The sequence below is a fragment of the Festucalex cinctus genome, chromosome 1 (assembly GCF_051991245.1).
Source record: "Festucalex cinctus isolate MCC-2025b chromosome 1, RoL_Fcin_1.0, whole genome shotgun sequence".
Taxonomy (NCBI): domain Eukaryota; kingdom Metazoa; phylum Chordata; class Actinopteri; order Syngnathiformes; family Syngnathidae; genus Festucalex; species Festucalex cinctus.
The window spans coordinates 4317743-4333790 of NC_135411.1; the positions used below are offsets into that span (position 1 = coordinate 4317743).

The window sequence follows — 16048 nt, forward strand, 5'->3', positions numbered from 1 at the left end:
GTGTCTGAACGTATTGTCGACGCTTATTTGGGGAAAATTACAAGGTGGCTTTATTTCTATTTCATACACAAGGCAACTCAATGTGCTTCACACAAGCAAATACACAACACGTACAAACATCAACAAACAACCATTAACAAAATTCAGAAGCAAACAAAAATAACTTCCTAAATTACGTACAAAAAGAACAAAACAAACATACATTGACATTTAAACACATTAACAGCAAACATTTAATATTTACAGGTTGAGTAGTTTTGAAAGCATTACATTTACACTTTTAAGATGCATTGACAATTTTAAAGCACACCAGTCTCACTTCCCTTCATTTTTTTGAAGCTTCAAAGATGGCTGCCATTCTCACCAGCACACTCGTGTCTCTCAGCAAGCTTTTTACAAGAGAATCTTTTAGCACAAACAGTGCAACTGAATGGTTCCTTCCCACTAGGGGTGTTAAAAAAATCGATTCGGCAATATATCGCGATATTACAGGACGCAATTCTCGAATCGATTCAATAGGTGGCAGAATTGATTTTTAAATATCAATTTTTGATGGGAAAATATTCAACAAAACGTCTTATAGTTAGAGTTCACACCGTAAACATGGAAAAATGTTTACTATGTGGCTCACAGTTATAAGGTTGAAGTTTCAGATAAATAATACATCCATCCATTTTCTTGACCGCTTATTCCTCACAAGGGTCGCGGGGGGTGCTGGCGCCTATCTCAGCTGGCTCTGGGCAGAAGGCGGGGGACACCCTGGACTGGTTGCCAGCCAATCGCAGGGCACACAGAGACGAACAACCATCCACACTCACAAGCACACCTGGGGACAATTCGGAGCGCCCAATTAACCTGCCATGCATGTCTTTGGAAAGTAGGAGGAGACCGGAGTACCCGGAGAAGACCCACGCGAGCACGGGGAGAACATGCAAACTCCACAAAGGAAGGCCGGAGCCCGGACTCGAACCAGAGTCCTCAGAACTGGGAGGCGGACCTGCTAACCACTCGCTCACCGTGCCGCCTATAAATAATACATTTTCATACAAATCTTACAGTATACAAGATTACTGATTAGTATTTTCTAAATTTGAGTTAAAAAAAAAATCGCAGCAATCGACAAACAAAACCGTATCGGGATTAATCGGTATCGAATCGAATCGTGACCTATGAATCGTGATACGAATCGAATCGTCAGGTACGAGGCAATTCACACCCCGACTTCCCACCATGTATTCTTGTGTGCTTTCTTAAATTTGACATGGAAGAGAAGCTTTTTCCACAATCTGAGCAGGAATATGGTTTCTCTCCAGTGTGTGTTTTTGCATGTGCTGTTAAAGAATTGGTGGAAGCGAAGCTTTTCACACATTTTGTGCATGAATATGGTTTCTGTCCCGTGTGTGTGTTCTTATGTGGCTTCTTAATTCAGGCTTGGCAGGGAAGCTTTTGCCACAGGTTGAGCAAGAAAAAGGTTTTTCCCCAGTGTGTGTTCTTGAATGTAATGTTAAATGTGACTTCTGAGAGAAGCTTTTGCCACAGTGGGTACAAGCAAAAAGTTTTTTCCAGTGTGTCTTCTTGTATGTATCAGTAAGGCTGACTTCAAAGAGAAGCTTTTACCACAGTCTGAGCAAGAAAAAGGTTTCTCGCCACTATGGATTCTTGTATGTGTTGTTAAAGCTGACTTCTGAGAGAAGCTTTTGCCACAATCTAAACAAGAAAAAGGTTTTTCCCCAGTGTGTGTCCTTGAATGTAATGTTAAATGTGCCTTCCGAAAGAAGTTTTTGCCACAATCTAAACAAGAAAAAGGTTTTTCCCCAGTGTGTCTTCTTGTATGTGTTGTTAAATCTGACTTCCAAAGGAAGTTTTTGCCACAATCTAAACAAGAAAAAGGTTCTTCCCCAGTGTGTCTTCTTGTATGTGTTGTTAAAGCTGACTTCCAAGAGAAGCTTTTGCCACAGTCTGAGCAAGAAAAAGGTTTCTCGCCACTATGGATTCTTGTATGTGTTGTTAAAGCTGACTTGTCAGAGAAGCTTTTGCCACAATCTAAACAAGAAAAAGGTTTTTCCCCAGTGTGTCTTCTTGTATGTTTTGTTAAATCTGACTTGTCAGAGAAGCTTTTGCCACAATCTAAACAAGAAAAAGGTTTTTCCCCAGTGTGTCTTCTTGTATGTTTTGTTAAATCTGACTTCCAAAAGAAGTTTTTGCCACAATCTAAACAAGAAAAAGGTTTTTCCCCAGTGTGTGTTCTTGAATGTTTTGTTAAATGTGACTTCTGAGAGAAGCTTTTGCCACAATCTAAACAAGAAAAAGGTTTTTCCCCAGTGTGTGTTTTCATGTGAATTTTCAAACGTCCTTTTGAACTCAATGTTTTCCCACAGTGAGAACATTCGCAGGATTTGTCGTCAGTGTGACACGACCTATCATCATCATCATCATGAGAAGAAAGGGACCTTATGTCATCACTCTTTGCTTTTGATGATCCCCAGTGGTCTGCATCACTTTCTGGAATCATGTTTTGAGGATTTAAGATCCTGTTTGGAGGCTCCGCCCCTCTGCCCTCCTCACTCTCACCCTTGACTTCATCTTCACTCTTTAAAGGGGAGAAAGTCATTGGTGACTTGGTGACGTCATCCTCAACCTCCTCCTCTTTGACACGAACGGGCTTTTCTTCCTCTTCGATGTAAGGATGTTCTTCCTCCTCTTTAACATTCGGAGGCTTCATGTCCTCTTGGTCAGGACGAAGATATTTCTCAGCGACGTCTGCAGGACACAAGAAGACAAACACACATTTGGGTTGGTCAAGTCAAATTTCAAGCGTGAGATGATGTGCATTATTGTTTCTACAGTGCACCTCGACTTGGGGCCACCGCACACTCGGATTGGCCGAACCCAAAAAAAGAAAAAGAAAAAGGAAAAAAAAGTATTGGCCTTGTTAAAAATCTGACAGCTGATATAAGGTCAAATCTAAAACCATTTTAATCTCTATTGATTGAAGTCGACTAAATTGAGTTGAGTTAATATTATCCATCCGCATACATTTCAACTTTTACATAGAAAATTAAAACACCTATTTGTAACCATAGTTAGGCTGGAAGACCCCTACTTCCACATGATTCATCCCATTCTCATCTTTCAATTTAAACATATTCAAAATATTCACGCCTTACCCACAATTCACGATTTTAATGTAGCCGCGAGGGGGCACAAGCCAGTGTCTTCTTGTGCCGGTGCCAAGCCCGGATAAATACAGAGGGTTGTGTCAGGAAGGGCATCCGACGTAAAACTTTGGCCAAAACAAACATGCGAATCAAATATATGACTTTGATACCGGATCGGTCGGGGCCCGGGTTAACAACGACCGCCATCGGTGCTGTTGACCTACAGGGTGCCGGTGGAAATTGGACTACTGTTGGTCGAAGAAGGAGAGGAGGAAGGTGTGTTCGTAGGAAGAAAGAGAAGAGGAACACCACTAGTCTAGGACTTAGAGTAGGGACTTTGAATGTTGGGAGTATGACAGGAAAAGGTAGAGAGCTGGTTGACATGATGCAGAGGTGGAAGGTGGACATACTGTGTGTTCAGGAGACCAGGTGGAAAGGGAGCAAAGCTAGAAGTTTAGGAGCTGGTTTCAAATTGTTTTATCATGGGTTAAATAGGAAGAGAAATGGAGTAGGAATTATCGTGAAGGAGGAGTTTGTTAAGAACGTCCTGGAGGTCAAAAGAGTGTCAGATAGGGTCATGAGCCTGAAGTTAGGAATGGAAGGTGTGATGATCAACGTTGTTAGTGGGTATGCACCACAGGTAGGATGTGAGCTGGAGGAGAAGGAGAACTTTTGGTTGGAACTTGATGAAATGATGCAGAGCATCCCTAGAAGTGAGAGAGTTGTCATTGGTGCAGACTTCAATGGACATGTTGGTGCAGGAAACAGAGGAGATGAGGAGGTGATGGGCAGGTTTGGTATCCAGGAGAGGAACGCAGAAGGACAGCTGGTGGTTGATTTTGCAAAAAGGATGGAAATGGCTGTTGTGAATACTTTCTTCCAGAAGAGGCAGGAACATAGGGTGACCTACAAGAGTGGAGGTAGAACTACACAGGTAGACTACATCTTGTGTAGACGGTGTAATTTGAAGGAGATCAGCGACTGCAAAGTAGTGGTAGGTGAGAGTGTAGCTAGACAGCATAGGATGGTTGTGTGTGGGATGACTCTGGTGGTGAAGAAGACAAAGAGGCCAAGGGCAGAGCCAAGGACGAAATGGTGGAAGCTGAAAAAGGAAGAGTGTTGTATGGCTTTCAGAAAGGAGTTGAGAAAGGCTCTGGGTGGTGAGGATGTGCTCCCAGATGACTGGACAACTACGGCAAATTTGATCAGGCAGACAGGTAGGACAGTCCTTGGTGTGTCATCTGGAACGAAAGGAGATAAGGAGACTTGGTGGTGGAATGGGGAGGTGCAGAAGTGGATACAGAGAAAGAGGGTAGCTAATAAGAAGTGGGACACTGAGAAGACTGAAGAAAGTAGAAAGGAGTACAGGGAAATACAGCGTAAGGTGAAAGTAGAAGTGGCAAAGGCCAAACAAGAGGCTTACGATGACTTGTATGCTAGGTTGGACAGTAAGGAGGGAGAGAATGATCTATACAGGTTGGCAAGGCAAAGAGATAGAGATGGGAAGGATGTGCAGCAGGTTAGGGTAATAAAGGATAGGGATGGAAGAGTGTTGACAGATGCCAGCGGTGTGATGGGAAGATGGAAAGAGTACTTTGAAGAGTTGATGAATGAGGAAAATGAGAGAGAACGAAGAGTAGAAGGGGCGACTGTTGTGGACCAGGAAGTAGCAAAGATTAGTAAGGATGAAGTGAGAAGGGCATTGAAGAGGATGAGGGGTGGAAAGGCACTCGGTCCTGATGATATACCTGTGGAGGTATGGAAGTGTCTAGGAGAGGTAGCAGTAGAATTTCTGACTGGGTTGTTCAACAGGATCTTAGATAGTGAGAAAATGCCCGAGGAATGGAGGAGAAGTGTGCTGGTGCCCATTTTTAAGAACAAGGGAGACGTGCAGAATTGTGGCAACTACAGAGGAATAAAGCTGATGAGCCACACAATGAAAGTATGGGAAAGAGTAGTGGAAGCTAGACTGAGGGCAGATGTGAACATTTGTGAGCAGCAGTATGGTTTCATGCCCCAAAAAAAAAAAAAAAAAAAAAAAAAAAAAAAAGTACGACAGATGCAGTGTTTGCTTTGAGGATGTTGATTGAAAAGTATAGAGAAGGTCAGAAGGAGCTGCATTGTGTCTTTGTTGACCTGGAGAAAGCTTATGACAGGGTGCCCAGAGAGGAACTGTGGTTTTGTATGAGAAAGTCTGGAGTGGCGGAGAAGTATGTTCAAGTGGTGCAGGACATGTATGAGGACTGTAAGACAGTGGTGAGGTGTGCTGTAGGTGTGACGGAGGAGTTCAAGGTGGAGGTGGGACTACATCAGGGATCAGCTCTGAGCCCCTTCTTGTTCGCAATGGTTATGGACAGGATGACAGATGAGGTTAGACAGGAATCCCCATGGACTATGATGTTTGCAGATGACACAGTGATCTGTAGTGAGAGCAGGGAACAGGTGGAGGAGAAGCTAGAAGCGTGGAGGTTTGCCCTGGAAAGGAGGGGAATGAAGGTTAGCCGTAGCAAGACGGAGTATCTGTGCGTGAATGAGAGGGACCCAAGTGGAAGAGTGAGGTTACAGGGAGAAGAAACCAAGAAGGTGGAGGAGTTTAAGTATTTAGGGTCAACAGTCCAGAGCAATGGAGAGTGTGGAATAGAAGTGAAGAAGCGTGTGCAGGCAGGCTGGAACGGGTGGAGAAAAGTGTCAGGTGTGACGTGTGATAGAAGAGTTTCAGCTAAAATGAAAGGAAAGGTTTATAAAACTGTGGTGAGACCAGCAATGTTGTTTGGCCTGGAGACAGTGCCACTGAGAAAAAGACAGGAGGCAGAGCTGGAGGTGGCAGAGATGAGGATGCTGAGATTCTCTTTGGGAGTGACCAGGTTGGACAGGATCAGGAATGAGTACATCAGAGGGACAGCACATGTTAGAAGCTTTGGAGATAAAGTCAGAGAGGCCAGACTTAGATGGTTTGGACATGTCCAGAGGAGAGATAGTGACTATATTGGAAGAAGGATGCTGAGTTTTCAAATGCCAGGCAGAAGATCGAGAGGAAGACCAAAGAGGAGGTTTATGGATGTAGTTAAAGAGGACATGAAGGTAGTTGGTGTGAGAGCAGAGGATGCAGAGGACAGAGTTAGATGGAGGCAACTGATTCGCTGTGGCGACCCCTGAAGGGAAAAGCCGAAAGAAGAAGAATTTATCTATGTATTTATTTATTCACTTGCCTATTAATAATTTACTGATGTAAAATGTATTTACTTGTAAAAAACAAAAAACAAAAAAAACTTGTATACGCACTTCAAAATGTTTGCTTTGTTACCTTATTCTTGACTGCACAACCGATTTATATTTCATGTACAGCACTTTGTATATAGCAATACCTGTTTTTAAGACGCTTTATAAAGTTGAGTTCATGAATGCTACAGTGGCAACGAGCGATAATTTCGTCGACAAAAAATTGTCATGATTTTTGTGACAAACTTTTTTTTTTTCAGACAAAAATTAAACAAAAACTAAAATAGAAGCCATTAATTGAGACGATAACTATAACTAAAATCGACTGACAATTTTGTCAATGACTAAAACGAAAATGAAAACAAAATAGTGACGAAAATTCACACAATCCAATCAGAATGAATTAAACGCGAGTTGGAGAAAAGAACCACTCAAGAAACTGTTCAGTGTTCGCTGCACTTTGTTCAATGTTCAAACATGGTTACATTCATTGCGCAGCTCTAAGATTAATCTCAAGCAATTTAATTATGCACTTTTTTTATTCAGGTGAAAACTAAGTCATATTATTGTCAGTTAAACACGTTTCATTGAAACAATAAAGACACCATTGTGTGAAATGTGTCTTGCGTGTTAAACTACAGTTACAAATAGGCGTGTTATAATTTTCTGCATAAACGTTGAAATGTATGGTGACTAAAATGTCAATACTAAAATTGGATTAATACTAAAATACAATCAGAGGACTAAATTACGACTAAAACTTTGATAAATTTTGGTCAAACTAAATTGAAATTTCTTGTCAAAATGAACAGTGGTTGCAACAGCAGTTGAATGTAATAATGCAGTAATCATGACAAAAAGATTAATGTGGTAATATTGTAAAAAAAAAAAAAAAATGTATGTGGGGAAACACCGTTTTAATAAAATAGTATCCTGGACCTGAGTAATAAGTGCACAAACCTGTTGTGTGTAGCACAATTCGAGGCTGCTCGCAAACATCGTCCAGCGGTTGAAAATGTTGCTCGTTCTCTTCTTTGACCCCAAAGAGTTCCTCCTCGTCCTTTGGTGTCATTCTCGCCGACATTTTGGCACAATAATGCCAACAAAGTCACACTTGGTCTCTTCCTGACCACGTGTTATGTGCTTCTCTTTGTTAGCGGCTAGCGAGCTAAGCTAAGCTAAGCTAAACTAAGCTAAGCTAAACTAAGCTAAGCTAAGCTAAGCTAGACTGAGAGCACTGAGCTGGATAGCCGACAGCCCACACAGTACAGAAGACCTGCGGAAGTGCGGCGGAAGTTAAGTCAGGCAGGACACGCCCCCGCTGCGTTATGATTGGCTGCTGGAAACTGGGCGGAGGCTTCAAAGCGTCATCAAGGCATCGACAGATGCCGCCATTTTTTTATTTTTTGCTGCAGTTCGAAAGTTTCATTCCCTTTTTCAATGTTTTGTTCCCGATATAATTGTAAAGTTTTAAATGGCACCAGTTTATTGAAGTGGATGTGCAGTTTAAAAATTCGCCATCAAATTTGAACAAGCATTTTGAGGTAAACTGAAAGTTTATTATCTGGGATGAGATTTAAACCACCAAATGTTATGAGTTTAATTACTGGTCTTAGCTAGTAGTAAATGTTTGGTACAGTATCTGATATATTATTGATATTTGCAATATTTATTTGTACTGCAAGTAATACAAATGACTTGTGGCCAGTTTTTCTCATCTGTGGCTCTCACACTTTCCTTCAGCAAAGTTTTGACGCAACACTTACCTTCCAATGAAGGTAAAATGTTCGTGATGACTGATGATGACAAGCCATTGAAGTCAAGGAGGCGGACCTCAGAGCCAAGGAGTAAGTTGAGGGCAGGTACCAACTGACTCCTTATTTGTAGGGAGGGCACTAATGCTGATTGGCTAGGGATGTAAGGTATTGCCACACACTTCCCACCAGGGGGAGCATCATCTCATCAGCGCCACACTCAGAAGTACAAATGCAATTGCATTGTACTGTCGCTTCTCTTAATGTGATCATTTTTGTCGGAACGCCGCCTGTGAGTCGCAGCAGTGGCCGGAAACGGAGCTGGTGTGTGAAGCCCGGAAGTCCAGGTGGCATCTACTCCATTTGATTTGTATTTTGATTTCAAAATGTGATGAAAGGTTGTTTGACGACAAGAACAATCTGCCTGCAGAGGAAAAGTGCCACATGAACAGAAATTATATTACTACATGCAAAATGAAAGAATCAAAACCAGGTATGGACACAATTTTGTTCTGATGTCATCTGAATATTGTATGCTAATCATGTCAAAATTGTTACATAGAAAGATAAAATGTGCAAAATGCACTACCATATGGCGTGTTAGCTAGCACGGAGCTGTGGTGGTTGAGTTAGCAACAAAGAGTAGGACATTTGCGTCAATCATTTCAGTGATAACACTGTTCCACAAAAAATTTTAATCGCAGATGGCTTTGTGTGTCTGAACGTATTGTCGACGCTTATTTGGGGAAAATTACAAGGTGGCTTTATTTCTATTTCATACACAAGGCAACTCAATGCGCTTCACACAAGCAAATACACAACACGTACAAACATCAACAAACAACCATTAACAACATTTAGAAGCAAACAAAAATAACTTCCTAAATTACGTACAAAAAAAAACCATACATTGACATTTAAACACATTAACAGCAAACATTTAATATTTACAGGTTGAGTAGATTTGAAAGCATTACATTTACACTTTTAAGATGCACTGACACTTTTACAGCACACCAGTCTCACTTCCCTTCATTTTTTGAAGCTTCAAAGATGGCTGCTATTGTCACCAGCACACTCGTGTCTCTCAGCAAGCTTTTTACAAGAGAATCTTTTAGCACAAACACTGCAACTGAATGGTTCCTTCCCACCATGTGTTCTTGTGTGCTTTCTTAAATTTGACATGGAAGAGAAGCTTTTTCCACAATCTGAGCAGGAATACGGTTTCTCTCCAGTGTGTGTTTTTGCATGTGCTGTTAAAGAATTGGTGGAAGCGAAGCTTTTCACACATTTTGTGCATGAATATGGTTTCTGTCCCGTGTGTGTTCTTATGTGGCTTCTTAATTCAGGTTTGGCAGGGAAGCTTTTGCCACAGGCTGAGCAAGAAAAAGGTTTCTTGCCAGTGTGTCTTCTTGTATGTGTTGTTAAATTTGACTTCGAAGAGAAGCTTTTGCCACAATCTGAGCAAGAAAAAGGTTTTTCCCCAGTGTGTGTTCTTGTGTGTGTTGTTAAATGTGACTTCCGAAAGAAGCTTTTGCCACAGTGGGTACAAGCAAAAAGTTTTTCCCCAGTGTGTGTTCTTGAATGTAATGTTAAATGTGACTTCCGAAAGAAGCTTTTGCCACAATCTAAACAAGAAAAAGGTTTTTCCCCAGTGTGTCTTCTTGTATGTGTTGTTAAATCTGACTTGTCAGAGAAGGTTTTGCCACAATCTAAACAAGAAAAAGGTTTTTCCCCAGTGTGTCTTCTTGTATGTTTTGTTAAATCTGACTTGTAAGAGAAGCTTTTGCCACAATCTAAACAAGAAAAAGGTTTTTCCCCAGTGTGTGTTCTTGAATGTAATGTTAAATGTGACTTCCGAAAGAAGCTTTTGCCACAATCTGAACAAGAAAAAGGTTTTTCCCCAGTGTGTCTTCTTGTATGTATTGTGAAATCTGACTTGTCAGAGAAGCTTTTGCCACAATCTAAACAAGAAAAAGTTTTTTCCCCAGTGTGTCTTCTCAAGTGAATTTTCAAACTTCCTTTTGAACTCAATGTTTTCCCACAGTGAGAACATTCGCAGGATTTGTCGTCAGTGTGACACGACCTATCATCAGCAGCATGTTCATCATTACCATGCAGATTATCATCATTATCATCATCATCATGAGAAGAAAGGGACCTTATGTCATCACTTTTTGCTCGTGATGGTCCCCAGTGGTCTGCATCACTTTCTGGAATCACGTTTTGAGGATTTAAGATCCTGTTTGGAGGCTCTGCCCCTCTGCCCTCCTCACTCTCACCCTTGACTTCGCCTTCACTCTTTAAAGGGGCGAAGGTCATTGGTGACTTGGTGACGTCATCCTCAACCTCCTCCTCTTTTACACGAACGGGCTTTTCTTCCTCTTCGATGTAAGGATGTTCTTCCTCCTCTTTAACATTCGGAGGCTTCAAGTCCTCTTGGTCAGGACGAAGATATTTCTCAGCGACGTCTGCAGGACACAAGAAGACAAACACATTTCATCTAATTTCATTTTCATTTATTTCAGGCAATAGTGTACAGTTGAACACAGCAACAACAAGTCATACTGTAGTTTCATAATATGAACAGAAAAAAAATAAATAAGAAAAGAGGAAAATTTGATTCTGCCTGAAAGGGAGTGGGAAGAAGAAAATTTATTTAATCCCACCCCCGTCTCTAATCTATAAAATTACAAATATACAGTACTTCCTGCATCTTAAAAATGTTTTTATCATATATATATAGACAATATAATGGCATACCATTAACTGAATTATTAAGTGCTAATAATGGTGATGTTTTCGTAGGTAACAGATATCACATTTTTATGGTTCATACCAACGATGGTAATACATTCGATATTCCAAGAATAAGACATAAACATACATATCAACTTTAGTAATAGACAATAACAGCAGTAGTAGCAGCAAGGACACATTTACACCAAGTATTTATAAATTCAAGGTCCTCCGACATATTGTGACCAAACCATGTTTTTATATAACATTTTAAATCTGAAAATATTTTGGGATCGCTTATGTCGAGTACCCAGACTATTCCAATATTTCACACCACATACTGACACACAAAAACGTTATAAATTCTCCATATCCTCTCAAATTATGAACTAACTCTTTAAGTTGAAATAACTGTTGTAGATTAATTGGCAATAATTTATTAAATGCTTTATATCAGATTATCAAAGTATTACATTTAACTAGATCTTTAAATTTGAGTAAAGACTGTGTGTATGTTCAAGAAATCCAACTTTATGTATAATCCGCAAAGCACGTTTTTGTAATATGACGAATGGCTCTATTGTACACTGGTCGGTGTTACCCCACACTTCAACACAATATGTGAAGTAAGGGAGGACCAGCGTACAATATAATGTACGGAGAGAATCCTCATCAAGACATGACTTTACTTTATTCAAAATTGGGAGGCATTTAGAGATTTTATTTTTTGTGTGTCTGATATGGGCTTTCCAAGATAAATTTATTAATTATAACACCTACAAATTTAATCTCACTTACATTATCAATTAGGATGCCATCTATAGTTATCTGCGATTCAAAATGTATTCTAGATTTACTAAAGATTATTGTTTTTTTTTTCTACATTTAACGATAATTTATTCACATCAATCCACATTTTTATTTCATCAAGTTCATTATTCACAGCACTCACAAACTCATTATAATTATTACCCCTACAAAATATATTAGTGTCATCCGCGAAAAGTACAAGTTTGAATGTCTGAGACACATTGAAAATGTTATTAACTCTTTGACCGCCAAAAACGTTTAATAACGTTTAGTAAAATCACGACGTATGCCGCCATGAACGTTAAGTTCAAGTTAACTACATTTTTAGTTTTTAATATATCAGTGGTCAGTGCAACATCCAAGTGCAGCGCAGCCAGGTCAATGAGTTGTGAAATCAAAAACATCCACTAACTATGGCCAACAGATGGCAGCATTGTATCTCTTTTCAATGGGCTGCCGGTGTATGGAATTACTCAACTCAACTCAAGTTTATTTAACCTCACAGCGGAAGCTGCTCGGGCCCTAACTAGAGCTGCGAATTACAATGAACCATGACGCAATCTGATGAAATCGAACGTTTTCAAGGCTGTCGTGAATGATCACAGCCTTTGTCACATTAAACCTAATTTGACGGAGCGTCACTAAACTAAAAATATTAGTATGAAAGTCACTGTTGTGGATAAAATGTATCTTTTTTTTTTTTCAATTTTCGCTCAATGTCACTCAAATTACCTGTTTTCAAATGGTGATTACTAAAGAACGGAATAAGGTAGAAACACACTTTTTTTTTCTAATGAAAGAATGGAATGTGATCTTTCTTGTGGTACCCATGTTATATATGTAGCAAAACAATATAATATTCAGTTTACATCAAAAAATAAGTTAAAATGCTAAAAATCCGCTGGCTTTGGGGGTTGTTTTTTGATAACGTGTGGCAGTAAAAGAGTTAATTTACATATTAAATTATATTGGCCCTAATACGGACCCCTGGGGAACACCACAAGCAATGCCAAGTTGTCCAGATATGTGCTGCCCCATTTGAACATATTGTAACCTTTCTTTTAAATAACTTTTAATCCAGTCACCAGCAACTCCTCTAATCCCATATCGTTCCAATTTATTTACTAGAATAGAAAGGTTCATTGTATCAAAAGCTTTTTTGAGATCAATGAAGACCCCAACTGCAATTTTCTGTGTCTAGTCGAGAATTTACTTTTACATTTCAGGACAACACTTGTCACTTCCTGCTCACTCGTTGCCGAGAGGAACAAGTGACAGCGGAATATGTGTGATGGTCGAGGTGCAATTATTAACTCCCAACAAATATTTGGGTTGGTCAAGTCAAATTTCAAGTGTGAGTTGAAAAAAAAAGGGTTGGTGACAACATCGTACATGGAGCACTTTGATCGACAGACGGAAGGTTTTTCACCAGTTTGTGTTCTTTTGTCTGTTGCAGAAGTTGACTTCTGAGCGAAACTTTTTTCCCGTGTTTTGTGCGCTTTCAAACTCCATTTTGAGCTCAATGCTTTACCACATTGAGAACATTCCTAACAGTTATATAACATATTAACAGACATATATATAACATAGCCCGATATAGGCCGATTATCGGCGCCGATATTGGGCATTTTGACGAATATCGGCATTGGCCTTTTTCAAAATCTGACGGCCGAAATAAGGTCAATCTAAAACCAGTTTAGGGTCTGGGAGCTATTGATCAAAATTTTCAGTTCACTTTATAAGAGATGGGAAAAATATTTGCCTTTGAAAACTAGAGTGATATGGTATTTACTTGCTTACTTTCACTTTTTAGACAATCCAACAAAGTCAAGATTGGCTTTTGTATTTTAGAAAAATTTTTAAACTAATTCCCCCCCCCTTACTTAAAATCGGCTTTCGACCTCCTTGACTACTAATAATCGCCATCGGTATTGGCCCTGAAAAAAAAAATATAGGTCAATCTCTAGTTCTTATGTCATCATGAATTTGTGCTTGTGGTGGTCACCAGTGTTCTGCATCACCTTCTGTCGTCATGTGTTGAGTTGAGCTGCTGCTTGGAAGCTCCGCCCCGCCATCGTCCTCACTCTCACCCTTGTCTTCATCTTCACCCTTTAAAGGGGCGAAGGTCGGTGGCGACTTGGTGACATCATCCTCAACCTCCTCCTCTTTGACACGAATGGGCTTTTCCTCCTCTTCGACGTAAGGATGTTCTTCCTCCTTTTTAACATGAGGAGGCTTCACCTCCTGTTCGTCAGGACGAAGATATTTCTCGCCGACGTCTACAAAGACAAAACACACATTTGGCTTGGCCTAGGGCTGGGAATAAAAGTCGACCAAGTCGGTTTGGTCGACCAGAAACAGCAGTTGACGCAAAAATGCATGCATCAAATCAATTTTAAGAAACATATTTGCAGCACCTGGACGTCCAGGACAAATATTTCGGTTTCGCACGGACACTTATTGTTTACTCCAATTCACCACGACTAAGTAAGATGCTTCCGAGGGTTTGTTTGTGGTCTCTTTAGACTGAAAAGGGAGAAAATTAACATCGCTACATGTCTTGTGTTTGGAACAAAACAAACTGCGTCAAAATCGCTAAATAAAAGCTTGAATGAATTTGTTGCCGCCGGCAAGACACACGTAAGATGATGGGCGGCCCTACGTGCATTAACAACAGGAAGTCGTAGCTCCAACCCCGAGCAAAAAGTATGGAATCACCAGTCTTGGACAACTCACTCAGACATTTTATTGTGTAGATCAAACTCAGATAAAAAGCATGAAACAGTCGTAAGGTCATTCCAAAGTGCAACATCTTGGTTTTCAGAAACACTAAAAGAAATGAAGAAAAAACTTTATGCTGGTCAATGTTACTTTTATAAGAGCAAGTGCAGGGAAGTAAACATGGAATTACTCCATTCTGAGACAAAAAAAAATATGCAATCACTCCATTTTGAGCAGAAAATAAGGACACCCAGTCAATTTCCTTTCCTTAATTGGGAACCTGCCTCAAATGCGATCTGCTCGTTATCCAGCAGTTAAAAACAGTGGAGTTATAACACCTTAGAGGGCTGCTGGACCAAGTGGGTTGGCAAGAATCATGGCTCCAACAAAGAAGATGTCTCTTGAGACGAAAGACAGGATTATAAAACTTGTTGAACGATGTGGCTGTTCACAGTCAGCTGTATCGAAGGTCTGGACCAAGTACAAACAGCATGGGAAGGTTGTTCAAGTCAAGTATACTGGTAGACCAAGGAAGACATCTAAGCGTCAAGGCAAACAACGAAAGCCCATATGTCTTGAAAACAGAAAATGCAAAACATTTGTCCGACAAAAAGGTGGGTCGGGGCTGCCTCCTCGGCCAGACCGCTCGCTCGCAGCTCAGTTCCTCTTTCACCACAACAGCCCGATACAGCATCCACATCACTGCAGACGCCTGTCGATCGCTCGCTCCATCCTACCCTCACTCGTGAACAAGACCCCAAGATACTTGAAGTCCTCCACTTGGGGCAGGATCTCATCCCCGACCCGAAGACGGCACTCCATCCTTTTCCGACTGAGGACCATGGTCTCGGATTTGGAGGTGCTGATCCTCATCCCAACTGCTTCACACTGCTGCGAATCGCTCCAGTGAGAGTTGGGGATCTTGATGAAGCCAACAGCACCACATCATCTGCAAAGAGCAGAGATGCAATGCTGAGGCCACCAAACCGGAACCCCTGAACGCTTCAGCTGCGCCTAGAAATTACTGCCGGCAATGCGGACCAGACTCTGGCAACGGCCGTACAGGGACCGGACGGCCCGCATCAGGGGGCCCGGTACACTGTACTCTCGAAACACCCCCCACAGGACTCCCCGAGGTACACGGTTGAACTCCTTCTCCAAATCCATAAAACACATGTGGACTGGTTGACCGAACTCCCACGCACACTCTCGAGGATCCTGCTGAGGGTGTAGACCTGGTCCACCGTTCCGCGGCCAGGACGAAAACCACACTGCTCCTCCTGAATCCAAGATTCAACTTCTGGACGGACCCTCCTCTCCAGAACCCCTGAATAGACCTTACCAGGGAGGCTGAGGAGTGTGATCCCTCTATAGTTGGAACACACCCTCCGGTCCCCCTTCTTAAAAAGGGGGACCATCACCCCGGTCTGCCAATCCAGAGGCACTGTCCCCGATGTCCACGCGATGTTGTAGAGGCGTGTCGACCATGACAGCCCCACAACATCCAGAGTCTTTAGGAACTCCGTGTGGATCTCATCCACCCCTGGGGCCCTGCCACCAAGGAGCTTTCCAACCACCTCAGTGACTTTGACCCCAGAGATAGGTGAGCCCACCTCAGAGTCCCCAGACTCAGAATCAGAGATTCGA

General features: G+C 41.3%; 1 pseudogene across 1 annotated transcript in view; it reads right to left on the reverse strand.

Moving 5' to 3' along the window:
• LOC144006386 (uncharacterized) overlaps nucleotides 1-16048 on the reverse strand; it is a 64262-nt pseudogene that overhangs the window by 22311 nt on the left and 25903 nt on the right. Inside the window, exons 7-9 of the transcript XR_013279792.1 lie at nucleotides 13702-13959; nucleotides 9317-10602; nucleotides 1203-2623 (exon numbers count right to left, since the gene is read on the reverse strand). The product of XR_013279792.1 is annotated as an uncharacterized LOC144006386 (transcript). The remainder of the gene's footprint in view (nucleotides 1-1202; nucleotides 2624-9316; nucleotides 10603-13701; nucleotides 13960-16048) is intronic.